The 22,556-nt window shown below is 35.1% G+C and overlaps 1 protein-coding gene across 1 annotated transcript in view; it reads left to right on the top strand.

The window, feature by feature from the left end:
* Positions 1-22,556, top strand: part of LRP1B (LDL receptor related protein 1B) — a gene marked incomplete at both ends in the record, with an annotated part of 1,929,155 nt that overhangs the window by 1,593,604 nt on the left and 312,995 nt on the right. The window lies entirely within an intron of this gene.

Below are 22,556 nucleotides of genomic sequence, written 5' to 3'. Positions count from 1 at the left end.
CCAAGGGTGTTGCCTTATCACGTGTGGTGTTTCTATCTTTGCACAACTCCACTAAGTCGGTTTCAGCTGTCATGACTTTGCCAATTGGCCAGGGAAGTAAGGAGAAGCTGCCAGAGCACCAACAGAAATGTTCGGTGAAAATATCAACCAACCAAACCCTCCACAACTCCCATGGACTAAAACATCAACCATTGAGCACACATGGAGAGATCCATGGCTTCAGTTGCATATGTAACAGAGGACATCATTGTCTGGTATCAATGGGAGGAGAGGCCTTTGGTCCAGTGAAGGCACATTTTCCCAGTGTAAGGGAATGACAAGGCACTGAGGTAGAGAGGAGGATTGGGAAAGGGAATACCTTCATGGAAGCAAGTGGAGGGGGAGGGGGATGGGAGCAGGAGAAAAGAAATAACATTTTAAATGTAAATACAGAGAATATACAATAAAATAATTTTTAAAAAGTGTTGGGAGCATTTCTTTCTATGGAGTTGCAACAAACAGAGCTCAGGAAGGGAAACTAGCTCATATGTGTCATTAGCAAAGGATCCTTCAACATGTGTCCTTTTACATGTTGGCTTTAGCAAAATATTCTTTCGCCAGTGTCTGCTTCAGCAAAAGGTCATTTGAAATAATTTCCAAAGGAAACAGAAGGTTCTACATCAAATCTCTGTTCTGAAAAGAGGGTGTATTTCAGAAGGAAGACAAAGAAGAAATGTGATTATGGAATTTGTTTTGATAGTGAAGAGTACAGTGAAGACATTTTCATTAAGATGACTAGAAGAGCAGAGGGAAGGAAATCAGCAGGAAGCCAGGGCACCAGATAGATGCTTGGTAGAAGAACATTCTAGACAGAGAGTTGAAATGAGGAAGACTCTGAGGAGGGGAGGGCTGAAATAAGGATGGGGCCAGGATTGCGGAAGCAAAAGTGAAATGGTAATGTACAGGAAACGTGTGGGACTGGACATGCAGTGGTGGAAGAAGGAACATATGGATCGTACAGATGAGAAAATACAAAAATTAAGTTGGGTAATTAGTATACCTCCTTCATGAATAAACAATCATATATATAATTATTACATGATATATAGTTATATATAATTATATTTTATTCTTTATTATAATACATATTTTTATAATATATAATTATTTTATACAGTAATTAAAATTTATTAACAATTATGTGTATAACATAAGTTCTTTGTAATCAAAAGAAGGATAAACTTGAGAGAGAGCTATCTTTTTTCTCCAGCATTGAAAAATGATACAATTACATTTGATTATCTTTTTCCTACTGCCAAATATGAGTAAAATTTAAAATAAGGACTGTGTGAGTGTTTTGAGTTCAATGTCACTGTCAGAGCACTTGCCTAGAATAGATAAGGCTGTGTTTAATTTTCTACCATCACAAAACACAATTAAGTTAGAGTTTGTGTTGGCTATGTTTTTTATCATCTTAATACAAGCCAGAGTCACTGATGGAGTGAGAGCCTCAAATAAAATATCCCCAACTAGATTGTCCTTTGGGCAAGGCTATGCTGAATTTTCTTAACTAATGTTTGGTATTGGAAAGCACAGTTTATTAGGTATTGTCCTGAGTACTATAAGACGGAATTCTGAGCATGCAAGATAAGCAAGCCAGTACACAGCACCCTTCCATGACCTCTGTTTCAGTTCCTTCTTTGAATTCCTGCCCCATTTTGGAAATGTAAGCTAACATAAACTCTTTTCTTTTAAAAATTTGTTCATGGTTATGTTGTTGTAGTACAACTATAAAAAACCTAACTGCTACAGACTGATAGACATTTTACATTTCTAGTAGATAAGTTGCACAATGAAAATATGAGTATATTGTAATGGAAATATTATAAAAATAAACATAACTAGTCCTAAAGTCTGATCAGCTAATACCAGTACTATAAACTGTTAAAAATGTTTATACTGATGAAGAAATAACCTAAGTGCATAATATAATACTGTTCAATACTGTCCTATTGTTATTTTTAAAAAATAACTTCACAATAAAACTCTGTGATGTCCAGTAGTAAGTCTATTTTGGAATGAGCTCTTTACACTACAAAATGAGTTGAACTTGAATAGCAATAATTTTATTTGTGACATCTTTTTCTCTTCAATAATAACTTCACAGTATCAAATACAAAATAGGTTAGTTAAAATATAACATAGTGCAGTCAATACCTGCTAATGCATACAAACAAACAAACAAACAAACAAACAAAAAAGAATCCAGCAAACATTAATAAAATCTGAAAGAAAGGAGAGACAGGGTTAAAAATGTTTCCGTGGTAAAAACATAATGAGATAAGTGGGTGATATAATTAATATTCAACCTTTAGAGTGAAGCTCTAACTTAAGTAATGATCCCTTCCAGGTACAGATAATTTTTAAAGTAATGACAGTGTAATGAAAAAAAAAGTGATCAATTGAACAAACCAGGAATTATGGATGCTGTGACTCTAGTGCAGGCTAACTTTCCCTTGGGGGAAGTTCAGAGAATGAAGCAGGAATGATTTATATAAGAGGAAGTAGTTGAACTTAGATATGAGTAGTCAAAAAATAAATGTGCATGTGACAGCAGGGATAATTTGTCACTTTTGGAGTCTTAGTATTTGCAATAAAATAATTTCCTAATGGACTCAAAGAGAAACTTAAGGACAATTTTAATAGTTTAAAGGAATATTTTTCAGTGCAGACAGCTGCCTATAGTTGAAGGAGGAAGGAGTAAAGAGGAAAAGAAGATAACAAAATATTCAAACTAGGACAGAGGTGAAACACCTGGCTGAGAAGTAGCCACAGCATGGAAAACAAGCTTTAGAGACAAAGGAAGGAATTGCAGTGTATCAGCAAAAACAACTGAGCTTCAGGCCAGTATCCAAGAGAAAAGGATGGGGAAAAGGCAAAGTGTTTTTCTGAGGAAGATTGTCTTCTGCTCTAAGCATTCTTTAGTTGCCTACAGTTTTTTGTCCATGGGAGAAGCTTCATGAGATTTTGCCCTTCCTTATTCAGGGTTTGTTTAGGCAGCACAAATTGGTGAGACTTCATGGGTATAGCCTCTCAGATATTCCTAGTTAACATAATATCACAGCAAAATTTCTAATACACAATTCTTACAATCTTTTTTCCTTGTCTTTTGCTATGATACATATGAGTAACATTATACAGGCTGAGTAGATATTAATTAATTAATTTGCTTAGGAACACACACACACACACACACACACACACACACACATATACACTCACCAACAGAAGGTGACCTTGCTATACATAAATGGGAAGAAAGGCCCTTTGTCCTGTGATGGTTCAATGCCCCAGTCTAGGGGAATTCCAAGGCAGGCAGGTGTGGGGAGCCAAATGCAGATGCCATTACAAGATGATGCTGGCTCCCTCACGGTTTGAGGTAAACAACTCCATACATAGTAATGCTCTTGTCAGCTAAGGCGCTGCACCCTCCTCATGCGCAGTACATAACCTATCTCCGGCCAATCCCGAGGCCTCTGGTGTCAGCAGACTGGTGACAACCAATCATGGCAAGCCCCGTATGTGCTTCTCCCTATATAAGCAGACAGCTAGGGTAGTTCGGGGCCCCTCGCTTCCTGCTCTCCCCTTCAATCAAGAGGCTCCCACAATAAAGTGTGATCTGAGAAGAATCCTCTGGTGGTGGTTGTCTTTCCTTGCTGGTGGAGGAACGCACTGCAGGGAGGCAGTAGTGGTGGGTAGGTGGGGGAATAGTCTCATAAGCAGGGGAGGGATAGGATGGGGGTTTCCAAAGGAGAGACTGGGAAAGGGAAAAACATTTGAAATATAAATTAATAAAATATCAAATTAAAAAAAGAATGAGACTCTAATGTAAAAATAATTTTTCTCAGAAAAACAAAAAAGAAATAGAGACCATAAGTTTGAGGGAGAGACCAAGAAGGAAGTAGATGTAAAACAATTTATGGAGAAAATGAGAAAAAAATGATCAAGTTATATTTTAATTTAAAAATTAGAGAAGAAATTAAATCTATATGACACAGGACACAAAGAGTTGAATACTATCCAGCCCAGAAGAAACCCACTGTGATTTGTAAGGTTAATGCAAAAACTCTGGAAAAGAATAGGGGATTTTCTCTTTAGCATAGCTAATAGTGAACCCAGCTTCCTAGGGTTTACTTTATCCTTTGGATGATTGACTCAGCCCAAATAGAGTACTAGGTCTCTAAATAAAGTTTCTATTCTTTTGACTAGACCAAGTTTTCTCTTGTATATATATATATATCCCCATGTCGTATATATAATATGATAATAATCATAATCTAGATTAGCATTTTGAATGAAATGATTTTCTAAACAAAATAATAGAGAAATTATTGATGGTTAATCCATATTGTACAACAGTTACAGTCATTGCTCACATATATTATCTGGGTCTAGTGTTAAAAATTCAAGTGACCATTGATGAAGACCTACTTCTGTGAAATCTCAGACAATCATATGATGCAGTTTTTCTCTTGGGACATTTTCAGGAGTGTGAAAACTCATCGGACATTTACAGTCTTCTGTATTGAGAACAGAAATGCAGGCGATCATTCCACTAAGACAACATTGTCAGCTCCTAGGGTGTTTATCAAATGTTTCCTACTGCTTAGCTGAATATGATTTTTGGTTCCTCCACCCTTTCAAATTTGTTCCTGAGTGAGAACCTCATTCCCTTTCATTCTTCTTGAAATTCCTACAGACTTTTGAGGGCAATAAATAATCAGTCATCTGAAGCTGGTATAAATACTAGTTAAACACTTACATGGTTTGACTTATAAGGTTATCACATGACTGACATGAATAAATTTATAATTCTCAAAAGCATAAATTGATATATGCAACATAGTATGTACATGTGTATTTTTTGTCTGTATGGACAGTGCATGACTGAGAAATTAAGAAGGTAAAAGAAGAAACTGTTTCTGCCTCTGAAGAATTCAGATTTATTTAGTTTGATTAATAAGGGTGTTTGAACAATAAAGGTTTCAGAAATTACATAAATGATTTTTAAATTTTGTTACTTCATAATTTCCTCATACTTCCTTGTTCTGCACAAAGATACTTCTTGGAATCTGTTTCTGTAGTTCACAATATTTTTAACTCCCTGCAAATCAGTGATAATTTGTGTTAATGAAAGCATCCCTAGGACCATAAGTACAATGTTTCCAGTGACAGCTAGGACTAAAGTGAAAAGTTGAAAGATAAATGAGATAGTAGATAATAATTTACTGGGAGTATTTAGATTTATTTTGTTTTATAATTTTTCAATAGCAAACTGCTACCCTCTATAGTTTTATGGATATTGAATGTTCTTTCTTTACTGCATGCATATCTAACATCCTGACCTGAAAAAGAATCAAGAAATATAGTATATTTAATGACTGTTTCCCCCCATTCTACCGGGATTGGCATTAACATATGGCTTTTATTTAATGGCCATTTGCTTACTCAAATTCAGTTAAAGGGAGAACAGTTCATTATGCTACTTGGCTAACAACTACGACAGAAGTTCATAAATGCCTGGAATGAAAAAGTGTGTGATTTATGCATGTATTAATTCATGACATGACCTGAAAATTTTAAATTACTGAGTTTTTTTGGTTAACTTACTGCTAACTGACAAATTATATGCCATCATGATTCAAATTATCTGTCTAAAATAAATTCATGTAGAGAACACAATGCCTGACTAGTTCAGTATAAAAGTATGTGCTATTTCCCTCATACTTCTTGCTGAGAATTCATCAGTATGTTCCTGTTACTCAGTTTTCTTCATGTGTTTTTATAGCTTTCATGTGCTGTTGCAAAGAAAGCATGGAAGAATCAAAATGCTGCGGCTAGCTCATGGAGCTAGTTAAATAAGGTGAAGAAACTTCACACTTTGAGGCTACACTGTGTGCCTCTAAATGTTTTTACCCTAAAATGGAATTTATTAAATAGCTTAAATGCATAGACATGAATAAATGACTTGTAGTGGTGTTGAATTAAAGCAGAGAATAATAGTGTTTTGTGGAATCGTTAAATGTTATATTTTAAAATATTTAATTGAATCAATTACAGAAAAAGTAGGTGCAAAGTGTCAGGGTTTAAAATATAGATTAATGCATATTGACATGTAGACAGAGTAAAGCATTGAATCTTAACTCCCAAAAAGAAATAATTTTTCCCGACATTTTTCCTTTTCTATTATAATTGAACTCATTCATAGGTTACAAAAAGCATTCAATGTAAAGCTGTTAAAATGTGAGGCTTAAATAATTCTTTTCTCACTAATCTTTTCTTGGGGAAAACAGTCCCAGAAATGAGAATTCCATAATTCAACAGCTCCTAGATAGGAACAGCTGTTTGAGAAATCATAGACTGGAATGTAGTGGTGTCGGTAATGATCTCAGTAGCAAAAGCTGGGTATCTAGAGGGTCTTATGAAAACCTTACCAGTCTGGATATAATTTCTTCTGTTGCCTCCTTCTCAGTAATGAGAATACAGATTGACAATCCAGTTGAAATTAGTCAACCCAAAACTGCTACTGGGATTTGGCTGGAGTTTCTCTTCAAGTCTTTGTGAGCTCTAGAAAAAAAAAAATTCAGATGATACACCTAGAACATAAAATAGAAGATAGTTTTTATATTAGAGTTGAGGGAAGAACACTTGTGGGTGAAAAAGACAGAGATGCATATGTCTGACTATCTGTAGGAAGTTTTAAGTACCTAAAGAGTCATGATTACTTTTTATGACTTATTTCACAATTGATTGGCAGGCTTGTTTTGATTAACTTTTGGCGGAGGGTTATTCATTTATTCATTCATTCATTCATTTATTTATCACCTCTTATGTGATATTTGATAAATAATTCTAAAACTTTTTTTACTCATCTTTATATAAACTGTTCTTTTTCCTTCTGCAAAACACAATAAACTTCTTCCATAAGCAATATTAACCTAATTGCTCCAAATTTAGACATGAATAAATAAAATTATTATTCAAATATTTCCTCTTGGTTAAAATAAAAGAGGACTAGGTCCTTGAAGGAATGGTAATAAGACCAGCCCCATAGTATTAGTTTTTGGTTTTAGAGGGTACTAATTATTAGGAAGGGCCCATTCTGAAGGTCTTCAATCCTATAATGGCCTAGCTACCTAAGAAATTTACATAAACACATTAGTCCAATCACTGATATTTAACTATTTAAACAAATCTAACCAAAAATAATTTTAATTTCACAAATTTTGATGATTTTTGTTTTTTTTAGTTAGATCCCACTTTAATATCAAATACATTAATATATCAAATGTTAACGTATTTGATATTAAAGTGGATCTAACATGTTGCTTGATTAAATTATTTCAACATTTTAAACCTAGATGATATTTAGTTTTAATAATAAGTTAACTTTTTATAAGTGAACTAATTTTTATATATAAGCTTTTTATCTCCCATAGCAGAAGGTACTGACACACATTCAATGTGTTATTTTTTCATTTACTTACTTTTCTTCCTGATCAGAGCCCCACCACCTTTACCAGTCCCACCCTCACATACCCCTTCTCCAACAACTTTCTCTCAGGGAAAGGGAAGCCCCCCCATGGGTACCAGCTAGCCTTGGCAAATCAAGCATAGCATAGTGGGGGCTTTACTTTCTCTCATGGGGGTGAGTCTCAAGTTGGGTCATTTATTTGGCTCGCCATTCCCTCAATCTCTCCTCCAATTTTGTCACTGCACATCTTGTAGGCAGGACAAATTTTGTGCCAAGGGTTTTGTGGATATGTTGGTGCACCCCCCCCCCCACACACACACTCACACACACAAACACACTACAATGGACGTCCTTCCTGGCTAAAGGAGGTGCCCACTTAAGTCTTCATATCCTCGGCTGTTAGAAGTCTCAGCTAGTGTCATGGCTATAGACCTCTGGGGCCGTTCTGGTTCCAGGTCTCCCTCTAGCTTCTCTAGATGTGCCCACTCCTCCCCCACTTATATCCTTTCACACTTCCGGTTCACATCTGCCACATCTGATACCCACCCCAGTTCCCATCACTACCCCAGGTCTTACTTACCTAGTTCTCTTCTATCCACCTTGATATCTACTTTATAACCCCTCCTGAGTAAGCTTCCAGCATCCTCCTTGGGGCCTCTCTATTATAATTAGCTTCTTTTTTTCTGCAGCTGGTAGCATGGTTATCCTGTACTTTCTGGCTAATATCAACTTACAAGTATATACCATCTGTTTCTTTCTAGGTCTGTTATGCCACTCAGAATGTTATTTTCAAGTTGATTATTTCTTTATTATATTTATTTTGAAATGGATTTGAAGTCCTAATCCCTTTTATTGAAAAAAGAAGATTTGTGAGAGAAGGGGAGTCCTCTGGAGGTATAGACACTTTCTCACATCAGAGTTCCAGAGTTTGAGAAGTAAAGTGCCAGACAAAGCAATGGCCACCGTAGATGGCACAAGCCAATGAAAGACAGTTCCTTATTTTTCTAAATGTGAAAAATAAAATTTATAGGCAATGAGATGTGGTTGGAGAGGAGTTTCGTCTTGTGATCATAAGGGTGCACATGAGAAAAAGTTAGCTCTTAAAAAGGAAAGCTGGTTCCTGAGAGCAGGCTACCAGTGAGCTGCTAGTCTAGGGCTTCCAATAGGATTTATGGCCGAAACTGAGGTGAGGTTTAGGTAGATGAGCCAGTGTTTCTCAGGTACTTCCTCCTCACATAAAGCTTCCAGAAAGTTAGGTTTCTGAGACACATTTAGCCTACATAAAAGAGAAGAAGGATGATAAAACAGAACAGGATCTAAGAGCCCTGAGGGTATTAGGGTCTGTTGTCATGACAAAACTGAAGATATTTTAGCTTTAAAAATGACTCATAATTTCTGTCCCTGTACTGCCTGACCACTTATTATCTTCTTTCCACAATTATATGAAAATTCATCATTAGCATCTTGTTCAATATCTGGCCTTTCAGAGTGAATATTTTCTAAAGCGATATATGCCTTTTTACACTATCAAATCATTGATACAATGGATCCCACAACTTGGAAATTCTCCAAAAATCTTAATCTGGCAAAAGGGTTATCAAGGAATGTTTGGTCAGTCAGAGTCAGGTCCATGTCTCCAGGACACTGTTGATGATCTGTCAGCTGGCATTTGCTCTAGATAATCAACTTGGCTCAGACCAAAGTCATCTGAAGGGGTGATTGTCCTTTTCTGGTTTGTGAGCATGTTTGAAGAATTGTCTTGCTTGTTGTTTGTGGGTAGTAAGATTTCCTGTAAAGGACATCCTGTGTTATATAAAGAAGATAACAGAAAACAAAGGGGAAAAAACGCTAAGTTAGGACCTGCAAAAAGCCAGTAATTAGGAATCCTCCAGGTTTTCTGCCTGTAAGTTTCATTTTGAGATCATGCCTTGCCTTCTCTCAGCGATGGACTGTGACATGGAATTGTAAGCCTTATAAATCCTTTCCCACATAAGTTGTTGTTGATGATGATTTTAATCCAGTATTTCTCATAGTAGCAGACGGGAACTAGAACAAAATTAGAGAAAAGAAGACAGCCTAGATAAGGACCATGAGAGAATCTGCACTCTAGGACTGATTAGGTGTAAACTCCCCTTCCCTCTTTTAGTCCTATAGACATTTTATGACGCCCCTAAGGAACTGTGTGGTAACAGGATCTCTTTTTGATATGACAACATTGGATTTCTGTTTTTTTAGTAGTCATTTTATTTTCTCATTAAAAACTGAAAAATTGGCTTATTGATAATAATTGATAAGTTAATATCTTGATAAATAATTTTTTCTTGGAAATGGTAAAACCTATCACTCATTTAGCTTTCTATTTCCTTAGTTATTAGTTTTTTAAATCATGTACAATTTCATAGGGGACTGTACTTGCTTTTTAAATACATATACTGTGTGCCATAATTAAAACATAAAACACAGCAAAAAATTCTGTTGGCAAAACGTGTTAAAATGGCATTATTCATATTTATTTGCAATTATGGATTTCGGAGACACACGTTCTCTAATTGTAATAAAATCTTATCCAATAATTCTTCATTTTAAAATGTCGTTATATAACCAGATGTGTTTTGTGTACTATAAGGGGCAGTAGGCATTGGAGAGACATTGATTCCTCATCTTATTAGGATCAGGCACTCTATAAGCAGTTCCCAGTACTTAATTCCTACCCTGTTAAGGACTGAGGTGTTGATTGGTTAGTTTTCAGTTCTGGGTCGTCAGGGTGAGTCAGTAAGCCACTCACTTTCTCCCTTGTAAATGAGGCAGCCGTGTTACATCAGGATGCCATAGATTTGGATCGACTCTTCCATCTCCTATTCTGTTATAGTCTGTTTAGTGAACTGCCTTCTATACTATGGAACACTGAAGATCCATTCTCTTCATGATCTTTCTCATTTTTTAACATTGCTGAAGACATGTAAAGGATGAATATGAATATACAAAAATGAGAATATATCTTGTTGTAGATTGGCTGTCTCAATGTTAAAATTTACATTTATTTTCTCCAACATAATCATTAAATTCAATGCACTGTCTATAAATTCTCATTTGATATATATTATTGGTTATTTTATTTATTTACATCTCAAATGGTATCCCCTTTCCTAGTTTTTCCCTCTGCAAACTCCCTATTCTATCGCTTCCCCCCTCCCTTCTTCTATGAGGGAGCTTCCCTACCCACCCACCCACTTGCACCTCACTCCCCTAGCATTTCCCTACACTGGGCATGGAGCCTCCAGGATCCAGGACCTTCCCTCCTATTGGTGCTAGATAAAGCTACATTTGCAGCTGGAGCCATGGATTACTCCTATATTCTTTGGTTGGTGGTTTATTCCCTGGGAGCTCTGGGTTGTCTAGTTGGTTGATATTGTTGTTCTTCCTATGAGGTTCTTATGGCCTTCTCTCCACATAGTCCTGTAACCAGAATAAATAATATTCTAACATAAGCCCTAACAGTAACCAACAAACCATGTTTGGCTACTCATGTTCAATAAGCTACTTATATGAAATAGTTGCTTAAAAAAAAAAAAAAAAAAAAAAAAAAAAAAAAAACATTTAGGAGAAACTGAAATATCTGTGACCTAAGTTTCAATGAACATAACTAAGTAGCTATGCCAAGGTGTGTATTGTCTTACCTCTAATATCCCACCTCTCAGGAATTTTCCTCTGGCTATGTTTTTTGTTTTGTCGTTTGTTTTTTGTTTTGTTTTTTTCCCATCTAGAACCTGAGGTCAGAAGACAAGCAAAACTAACAGTTTTTCTGTTTATTTTTTCTTTGCAAATGAAGCACCAAACTCTGGAGTAATATTAGCTTCATATATTTAAAATAAACTATATTAATAACATTTTTAAGTATATAACTTCAAAAGATTTAAATATACAACTTTTTCAGAATAAAAGTACTTATGAAATATTTACTTTAATTGCATCTAGCATTAAGCCGAATTTTCAACTTCAGTTACACACAAGCCTTTGAAAATCTTGCTTTTATCTGCAGTACTTATACAACAAAGTGGACTTCTCTATTTGGAGATTTGATTTTCAAAACAATTAAACTATATATTTCAGAAAAAGTTATTGTTGTTATGTAAATGGGAAAATGATAATCAAGAGGGATTTCAGAAAGAAAAGTATGGAAATAAATTGTCCTCCAAGGTGAGGGACACATTAAGGATGCAGTCATACCTTGCAGGTTCATGCAATGGCAGAAATATAAACAAACATGAAATGTCTTTTACAACATCCGAATTTACAGATTAACAATTCAGTAAGAAGTCTGTAATATTCAAACTCAAATGTCTATAAATTCAAGCCGATTTCAAAATCAATTTCACTCAATCTTTTCCAATAATGTGAAATGATTTATTTCTGCATTGCTGACCATTAGGAAAGTTGTTAAAATATTTTCTATACAGTGGTTTTCCCTGCCCATTTCTTTCTCTCACTAGGTCTTAGAATTTTATTAGTAAGGAATCCTCAGAATTATTTCTTCATTGAAAAAATAAAGCCTAGAAAAATGATGACAAAACCAGGTTCTAGTTTTCCAATCCCAGCCATATGCCCCTCTCATTCCAAACATATTTAATAAAAATGTATTATGCATGTATTCTGTCATTTAAAATTCATTTGCCTTGGATGCATATGCAGATGGTCAGAACAATTTTAATCCTCATCTAAAATGCTTTGTTTTGAATAATTACACTATACTCAACAAGGAAAGTACTCCCTTTAATATCAAAACCAAATGAATTTTTTTTACATATTATAATAATGAAATAATTTTCTCATAATATTTCTTTGGAAAAATGCATTTCTGGGGCTAGAGAAGTACTTTAGCAATTGAGAGGACTTGCTGCTCTTACAGAGAACATGGGTTTAATTCTTAGCATTGTTGCTCACCATCGAGTTAATCTCCAATTTCAGCTTCTTACATATGGGCCACAGCACACACATGGTTCACATAACATGCATGCAGGAAAAATAGTCACACACATACATTTATTTTAAAAAATAAAACTCCAATATTTTTAAAAACATAAAAACATAATATGCCCTTCCATTTTCAGGTGACTGTCCAGGCTAGGCAACCATGAGTTACACTCTATCTCTATCAGAGGAGCTTCTTTTTGTAGTAAGTAATAGGTAATACAGAGTCTCAGGACAACTGAATGTGTTCAGAACAATTGGTAGTCAAGTACTTATATCTGAATGGGGCATTCTGATCATTTCTGCTAAGACACTGGCTTCATCACAGAAAAGAAGGGAGAAAAATTATAAGAGCTAGAGGGAATGAAGAAGACAAGTTTTGCAGGCCATGCCACAATCATGGCTAACATTGCTGACAGCAGGTGAAATTGCCTTAACTGAACCTGCAGGTTTGGGTCGTCCAGTAATCCATCATGGACTTGCAAGAGGCTAGCTAATAGAGCCCCACCACTCTCTGACAAACTATTGACTACTGATGTCTTCTGAAGGGAAGACATTATCTTCAGTTATCTATGCAATGATTAGTGAGCCTCCAAGCCTCCAATGGACAGTTCTTTGGGAACAGAAATGAACTTGGATGAAATAAGTAGATCATGAAACTAGAGATAACATCAATGTGGAAAGGAAACCTATAGGGAAGGAGAGGAGGAAACAGGAACACAGTAGATAACAAATATGTGTGAGCTGTGAAAAACCATTCATCATATATATGAATCAACTTAAAAAAACTACGTGTCATCAATACAAACAAACTAAATAAATATTGGAAATTTAGAAACCCATTCCACTTTCTAAGTAATATCTTGTTCTGCAGATTTATTTTGTAATATTGAATTAGTTGACAAGAAATTAGCTGCAACATTTGAAGACAGTAACTCACCGTCAGTTTTGTCTTTAGATTAGTTTTGTTTTCTCTGAAGCCCAAAAATCAAAATACATTTTGATGGTTGAATGAAAATGCCCACATTTAGCTTCAATTCTTTAAAAATGGCTGAGTAAAATAGAAAATATCAAGAATTTGTTTCTTGGAAACTTTGACATTAAGCAACCTTGATAAGAGTTGATTATTCTATACAATGAGAGAGAAAGGGAGAAATGGAGTCAGAGACAGAAAGAAACATTTATTCTTAGATAGGGAACCTTGAAGAATCATTATTTTAATAAATCTTGTGTGGGGGGATGGTACCTACCTCAATGGTATATGGTCCTGAATAAAATACACACACATAGTCTTTATATTTTAGTATGCCCTAAGCTGCACAATAGCTGAGAGACTGCCTAACCTCCCCATTTCTAGAATTTACCTCCCTCTGATAATTTTGAGTTACTATTTCCTAATTTCTATGATCCATCTTGATAGCTGTAGTCCCAGTTGAATGCTCCTCTGTGCCATATCTTGTCTCCCTTATATGGCAGGGTTGCTATGTTCTTCTGCCCACACCTCAGGCATAGTATTTCTTTTTTCTTCTTTTTCCTCCTTCTCATGGTCCCAACCCCTAAAACTTTGAAACCTAACCTTCCCCGACTCCCCTTACCCCCCAGCTATTGGCTGTAGACATCTTTATTTGCTACGTGCCAATCAGAATCAACTGGGGGCAAAGTTCCAGATGCTAAGTGCAGACCCTCTTTGGAAAACTAATCAGTTACAGAACCTGGTTCTCCAGATAGATTTAAGGGTTAGAATTTAGAATAGCCCTATGAGAGAGAACGTATTTTTAATTCTTGGTGTGATGACTTTACTCAGTGTAAGATTGTAAGTCTCATACATTTATTTGCTGACTTAATTTCCAAACAGTGGAATAAAATTCTGTCTGGGACATGTATTTTTCTTACTTATTAATCAGTTGATGGACTACAGCTTTGCTAGGTGAACACTGGCTCCCAGGTCATGTGTCATTCTTTCATTTTTCTCTACATTCTGTTTTCTTGAAAATAAACAAACAAGCAAAACACTTTTGTATTTTGCTTACTTTGATTACCAACTGTAGTTGCATGTGATTGTAGATACATGGAATGATATAAACAATTTCTATCGGAAGATAGATTTTTTTTTCTCTCCACCATGACCTGGTTCATTTCTGAAATCCCTAAGATGATAAGGAATAAAACATATATACAAATCCTTTAATGTATGATTTCTGTGATATGAGAGCCTCTGAAAACGAGAAAGCAAGTTAAGCACTGATTTAAAGAAATGGACCAATGTTGAGACAGAGGTTCTGACATTATGGGTAATAGGTTTTAGGCAATCTGTTCAAATTCTGCAGTGTCCTTGTGAGGCAACATTTTCTTTTGAGTAGAGATTACAGGAGTGCCTTTGACCTCCAACTGTGGCAAGTCAGGAAATTTCTCTTGCCTTAAAGGGAGCAGATGGTCTTGTTGGTTATAATTTTCTATTTCTTTTCTCTTTTTCCTTTTTCCTGTGTATGTGTGTGTGCGCTTGTGTATGTGTGTTTGCATGTTATAAGGGGCCAGTCTATGGGGACGAGATCATTCTCTGAGGCTGAACTGAGTAGTTTATTGATCGCTGATGGATGGACATTAGAGGCCCAGCATACTATCAATGGTATTATCTCTTGCATGAGAAAGAAAGCTAAAAAAACTATGAAGATTAAGGCAATCATCTTCACAATAAGATTATTAACTCCATTTTTAAAATTTCACAATAAATTTTATTGGAACAAGGAGCAGTGGAAGTCTAGATCCTGGGCATGTGAAATGTTCTTCTACATAAGAACCCAACTTCCTGACTCCAGAGGCTTTATACTGTAGTAGAGCAAGTGTAAGCACCCTCACTCCCTATTGAAATTTGGGTCTTCAGGATGTTGCTGATAATGTACTATCTGCATGAGTTTGACCCTTGGAGGAATTAGAATTGAATTCCAAATTCAAATGGGGAACCATAAAATCTAAGTCTTTCAACTTTCTGACATATACTTCCAATTCTTCTGTTAACGATGATGTTATCTGCCATTATTGTGAGATCATCATTTGATTCTAAATAACAGTTATGCTTACCTCCAGTATACAAAACTATAAGACAACACACTTATTTTCTTTATAAAGTTATTCTACTCCGGTATTTTATTATCTAACAACATAAATAATATTGCACCATGCAAGTAATCCTAAAATATTCTTTCTCTTCAAGACACTACAAGTTCATTTTTTGATTCTTAAAGTATATCTTAATCACATCTTACATATAAGAATATATATAAAATTTTTCAACACAGTTTTAACATTTTGTAGTACAGTATCTAAAGTAATAGTAGAGTTTTGTTTAAAAGTCTGTGAACTCAGGGTTGTTTTGATTTGCATTTCCCTGATCTCTAAGGATGTCGAGCACTTCCTCAGATGTTTCTCAGCCATTCGGTGTTCCTCAACTGAGAATGTTTTGTTTAGCTCGGTACCCCATTTTTTAATAGGGTAACTTGATTCTCTGGTGTCTAGCTTTTTGAGTTCCTTCTACACCTTGGATATTAGGCCTCTATCTGATGTGGTGTTGGTAAAGATCTTTTCCCATTCTGTTAGCTGCTGTTTTGTTTTCTTGACAATGTCGTTAGTCTTACAGAAACTTTGCAATCTCATTAAGTCCCATATGTTTATCTTTGACCTTAGAGCTTGAGCCATTGGTGTTTTGTTCAGGAAAATTTCTCCTGTGCCTATGTGTTCTAAGGTTTTCCCTACTTTCTCATCTAATAGTTTCAGTGTATCTGGTTTAATGTGGAGATCTTTGATCCACTTACACTTGAGCTCCACCTCACACCAGTCAGATTGGCCAAGATCCAAAACTCAGATGACAGCATATGCTGGCGAGGCTGCGGAGAAAGAGGAACACTTCTCCACTGTTGGTGGGGTTGCAAACTAATACAACCACTCTGGAAATCAGTCTGGCGATACCTCAGAAAATTGGATGTAGTACTACCTGAAGACCCAGCTATTCCACTTCTGGGCATACACCCCAGAGACACTTTAATACACAACAAAGACATATGCACCACAATGTTCATAGCAGCTCTATTTATAATAGCCAGAAGCTGGAAAGAACCCAGATGTCCTTCAGAAAATGAATGGATACAAAAATTGTGGTACATTTATACAATGGAATACTACTCAGCCACCAGAAACAATGACTTAACCAAATTCTTAAGAAAATGGCTGCATCTAGAGAATATCATCCTGAGTGAGATAACCCAGTCACAAAAGAACAGACATAATATGCAGTCACTGATAGTGGGATGCTAACCCCAGAGGCTTGTACTGCCCCAGAAACAACTCACAGACTGTATGAAGTCCAAGAAATAAATAAAACAAAACAAAACAAAACAAAATATTTACAAAACAAGAAGACTTTGACTCTTTCCATGTTGCGTTTTGTTCTGCATGTACTTTACGCTCATTGTAACTATTAGGTTTTCAATGCATACTGTCAAGCCTTTGAAAAAATCAAGTACTGACTAAAAAATATATTCACATAGTTTTATGTAAAAATTATTTTAAAATCTGAAAAAAAAGTACTGAGAAAAATGTATAATTTTAAGCAAAAAATGTTTAAAATCTGTACATTTATCTTTGTTTTGTAAAATAAAGTTTTTTTTTTTTTTTAAAAAAAAGACAGCAAATGTTACAGATTGTAACTTAAAAAAAAAAGTCTGTGAACTTCTGCTGACACATTAAGATTGACATTCCATTATGGCATGGACATAGGAGGATTTGATTTAATATACTCCTTTGACAAACTCTTCACGCTTCTTTAAAATATTAAAAAGACATTGTATTTAGGCAATGGTCTAGGGAGTAACATTCATAAAATATTCATCAAAGGTGTATGAGATTGAGAGGGTCATGTCTAGAGATTTTCAGGAACCCACTCTTCTTGTTTACATCATTTTCAAAGAAAAAAAATTGTTTCTGTGCACACAGACCTTTCCGTTTAATTGATATAAACATTATAAACAATAACTAAATATATGCCACAGGAGACATAGTCTTAATGACTCATTTATGCACAAATCTATAGCAATAATTATTGAACAATAAATATCTTTTAAGAGGGTGGGTTCTAGAAAGGATAAAACTCCACATTCCAAGCCTTTCAATAATGGATGAAGAGGAAGAGTGTGACTGCTTCCTCTGTGTTCCCTTGACTACTCTCATGATCATGCGAACCTTCCTCTGGGCAAACAGAAGATGATTGCGTAAAAAGAGGATTGGTCCTTGTTTTTGGATAGCCAAGCACTGACTTACAAAATAAAATTTATATAATCTTGCTTTGAATCCATAAGTGATGTTTGTGAAATGAATTACATGAATTAACCAAATAAACTCACAGAAAAAGTATACTTTTTTCCAAAATTAACTGTGTATTAATATTAAAAGAAAACACACCTTGTGTGAAAGGAGGAAGAATTTTTTAGTCAAATATGAGTGATATTGGACTTGATACAGTGATTCCTTTTTATTCTGCCTGAATGTCATGTTCCACCATCGAAGTGGCTATATAAGATTTTATTACAGAATGAAAGACAGAATAAGTCAATTTACTTACAAAGTCCATTGGTGTAGTCAGCATGTATTTGGATGACACAGAATGAGAAATTTCTTCTGTAGGTCACAAATGTTGTGTGATAACAGTCTTAGCTTTTGAGTTAAAGGAAACTCGTGGTGTATAGGTAAGTAATGAATAGTGATGTATAGGTAAGTAATGAATATGTTCCAAATGTTTTCCTTGATATTCAACGAGGTATGAAGCAAATCGCCAATATGTGTGGTAAATGGCTGTTGAGTAGTGAGAGAAGCCCCAAGCTAGTGATGGTTCTGGTTATGACCTTGCAACCTGTCAGAATCAGAAATTTATAATTATTCTAGAGAATCATGGGTATAGTGTGTTCCAGTGATCATTTCTCATAGAACAAACCCATGCATCATCTTCAAATGTATCTCATTTGAAGTTTTGAATAAGTGTTACTTTAGTGGTTATAATCACATCTGAGGATAAGAAAACTAACATAAAATGTTGCCTAGCTGCTATTAAAAATGTTTGCAACACTTAAGGATATGAGATTTTCTTCTACTTAGACCATTGTGTGATCGAAGGGATAGTATCAGCAGTTCCACAATGAACCAAAAACGGTTATTAAAAGACATGGCAACTGATTCCTCTGTCCTCTAGTTTTAACTTGAGTTCAATCAACAGAGAAACTAGAACATATGCATATATATTCCCCCCTGTTACATAATAAAATACTCTGACAGAAACAACATGAGAGAATTCTGTTTCTTCTCACAATTTGAGAATACAGTTCATCACATTGGTGAAATCCTAAAAGCAGGAGGATAAGGGAGTTGGTTCTGGTACATATACATTCAGAAGTTGAGAACTCTCATTCCTCATGCTCTTCTATCTTTCTCCTGTTTAAGAACCCCAAAACTCAAGCTTAGATACAGATTCCTACACTCCTCTCCAGTGAGCATTTCTCCCATTCAATCTAGTGGTAATTCCCCACAGATATCAACAAAACTCCCCTGATTATCTCCTGCATGAGTACCCACAGGCTTTTCTCTGGATGGTTCATATCTTTCCATGTTGACAATTTACAGTAACCAGTTTAACTTCCAGTTATCCTTCATCAGAGCACACTATGTATTTCCTGCTCCATGGTCAACTGATGCAGTTCCAATAAAAACTTGAAATATACTGAGGGCCTCTGAGAGATGGCAATGGCTTTCTTATTTCCTGTTTGAAGGCAAGTTATCTGGCTTATTGAATTGACTATTGGAAGAAATTTTAATGAAACAAATGGAAGATAGAGCATCAAGTGGCTATGGTGTGTTGAGTTTTAGTGTCTGGGCTTCCCGAGTTAAGAACACAATAACCACAAGAAGAACGTTTTTAAACTGAATTAAACTTCATTGTTTTCAAGAATAAACAATAATAACATTTAGCTTACAATACTGTTAAATAATACAACTCTTTCTAAAACGTAAAATAATATGTTTATTATATTAAATGCTACAGAGTTTTAAGTTACTGGCTTACCACTCCACTGCTCCTTTCAAGGCTAACCCAGCTGCAGCTATTTCTGGGAAATGCATAATATTATTCGGGACAGAGCCACATTTCTGGCCAACCTGTCATTTTGCTTAACGATCATTTATGAGCTTGTCAGAGAGGAAATCACTGGAGCATTTAGATGTCTCCAATTTTATACTGTTTAACACACAATATCTGAGTGTACAGGCTATGTTGTGTGTCCTGTAAATCTGAATTTTTCTTCATTGATTGATTAGTTTTGATGCTTCAACAAAAACAGATACCAGGGCAGATGTAAATGCTAAGAGACAAAAGGCATGCAGCTAGACATGTGAATTTCTGACACATAAATTTCAGGCTTATAGTGCATGATCTTAGAATTAATTTTATTATTTATGTGGGAAACATATGTGGAGTTAAGTATCTGTACAGAAACAAATTTTCTAAAAAACTCATGACTTATTTTGAAAAATGGGCCTATTTATGGATTCAAAGTGAAAATGCATAAAAACTAAACTAGAAGTCAGATACTGCACATTATAGACATTCATGATAACAAAGCATCTACATTGTCTTTGAAGATTCTGATTGGGCTTGCAAGATACAGAGCTAGGGTTGTTTTAGTAAACACATTTAATCTAGAGATAGCAATGCGTGATTGAGCTTTAATCAGAAATGATGTGGCAAGAGTTTGGTTCACAGTAGGTAGAATCTATTGTACATTACTTGTTTAATTATAGTTTACTTCATGTTGCTTTCCCCTTTTAATATGTCAGCAAACATTGAGAAGTAACTAGTGAACTAAATGAATGTTAAACCGAATAAGAGATGTTATCATGGCAATGGACTTTTGGTGACAGCTACTATCCATGAAAATAAGTTTTGACTTGCATCACATGAAAATTTTCATTATTATCCATCTAACAATCTTTATTAATTATTTACATTGTTTATGTACAGTAAAATACTGGTGAAATAAAAAAATAGCTTCAATAATAACCTGAAGTGAGTTTTGATAGTCTCTATTATTAAAGTCAAATATCTAAATAATTAACATATATCTTGGGCATATTGTGTCTTAAGTAATTTTAGGTCACCTTGAGTAATTGATTAACATTGTTCAGAATCAACCCACACCATTAATAAAATGATAAAAGTAACATTCATCACTAGCATTATTATACATGTTAAACTAAATATTATGAATCTGTGATGGGTAACAGTTGATAAAGCAGTAGAACCTCTTTAAGTGTCTAGTTCATCTGTAGGGGTATTTCCAGAAATGTTTAACTGATGAAGGTGACCCACTCTGATTGTGAGTCATAACATCCTGTGGGCTGAGGTCCTAGACTGAATCAAAATGAGAAAACCAGTGCAGCACAAGTCTCTACTTCTTGTATTATGAATACAATGTGGTCAACGGCTTCATTATCCTGCAACCAAGCCTTTCTTGACATAAGGAAAATTAACCCTTCCTATATGACACTGCTTTGAGCTGGCATTCTGCCTCAATAACCAGTTGTTATATACATCGTGTACATTAGGAAATGAGAACTCCTCATTGATGATTGAGAATACTGAAATGATGAATATATGAATAATCATAAGTTTGGATGATAGAGTTAGAAAGTCCTTAGTTTCTAGATTTACCTTTCTTTCCTTCACAGTAGTATTATTGTAGTTTGGATGGACTCTTAAAAGTCTTGACCAATGTTGTTTTGGGAGCTCTGTATTTTTTTAAAGATAGTATAAGGCTTTTGAGGTAAGCATTATTTCCCAAGCAGCATGACTTTATTTAAAGTATATGTACACATACAAATACACATACTGTATTGATTTTAAGCAGTCATGAAAGTATAGAATTTTATGTCATATTCAGACATCCTTAGTGTTAGTTATACCTCTTCCCCCCTCCTCTACACAGCCCTCTCTCCCTCAGTCCATGTTGAAGCTTCTTCTCCCCCCCCCCCCTTTTTTTTTCATTTCCCGCTTAATAGCAGCTCTGTTCTCCTAGTCCTTTCTGTGGTGCTCTCTTTACCTCCATATACTCTCACCGCAGGAACTTTGTTTATTTGTTTGTAATTTCCTAATTACTGTAGTTTCTATGGATTATATGCTCCTTCCTAAAGGTTTAGAACTAGCATTCACAAATAAGAGAGCATTCATTTTTTGTTTTTGTTGGGGGTGGGTGGGTGTTTTGCTGTTTGTTTTGGGTTCTTTGGTATAATATTTTCTAGTTTTATCCATTTACCTCAAAATTGTTATTGCTTCATTTTTTCCCAAAGCCTGAGTAACATTCCCTTTTGCATATGTGTTACATTTTGTTATTCATTTGGTAGTTGAAGGGCCTTCAGGTTGTTTCCATTTCCTACCTGGAATGGTTAGAATGGCAAGGTAGAGCTGAGCAAGTTTCTGTGGTGTGGAATGTCCAGTATTCTGGACGGATGTGGGAGAGTAATGTAGCTAAGCCATATAATGGTTTGCCTTTGGATTTGAGGGAATTCCCCACATTCACTTCCAGAGTGGCTGCACCAGTTTGCAATCACCCAGTTTGCTAATGATGGTTCCCCTTAACCCAAATCTTTAACACAAATCATTTTATGATTGACTTCAAAGACTTCTTTTCACAAAAATTTTGTTGCACTTACGATATAAAATTATTTCCTCCTGAAAGTTTACTAATTTATTAATTTGATTTGAAAAACAACATTTTAAGTTTTATTCACATTATCAAAACTTTAGTAAATTGCACATTTAAGTGTTATACTAAAAGCACAGCCATTGTGCAATCTAGGATCATAAAATGTTTTTCTGTTTTTAGTAACAGGGTATAATAAATTTTTCTTAAATTCAAGTACTATTTTCAACATCTATCAATATTTTATGTACAAAGTTTGAAATTTCCAAGTAAATCAACTAATTTCATTTCTTCCAGAAGAATTTCCTTTTACAATTTTTTGCTTGTTTAACTATACTTTT

Source organism: Micromys minutus, assembly GCF_963924665.1.
Source record: "Micromys minutus genome assembly, chromosome: 13".
Classification (NCBI taxonomy): domain Eukaryota; kingdom Metazoa; phylum Chordata; class Mammalia; order Rodentia; family Muridae; genus Micromys; species Micromys minutus.
Note: the sequence above shows the minus strand (reverse complement) of the source record. Positions and strands in the feature narration are given on the sequence as shown.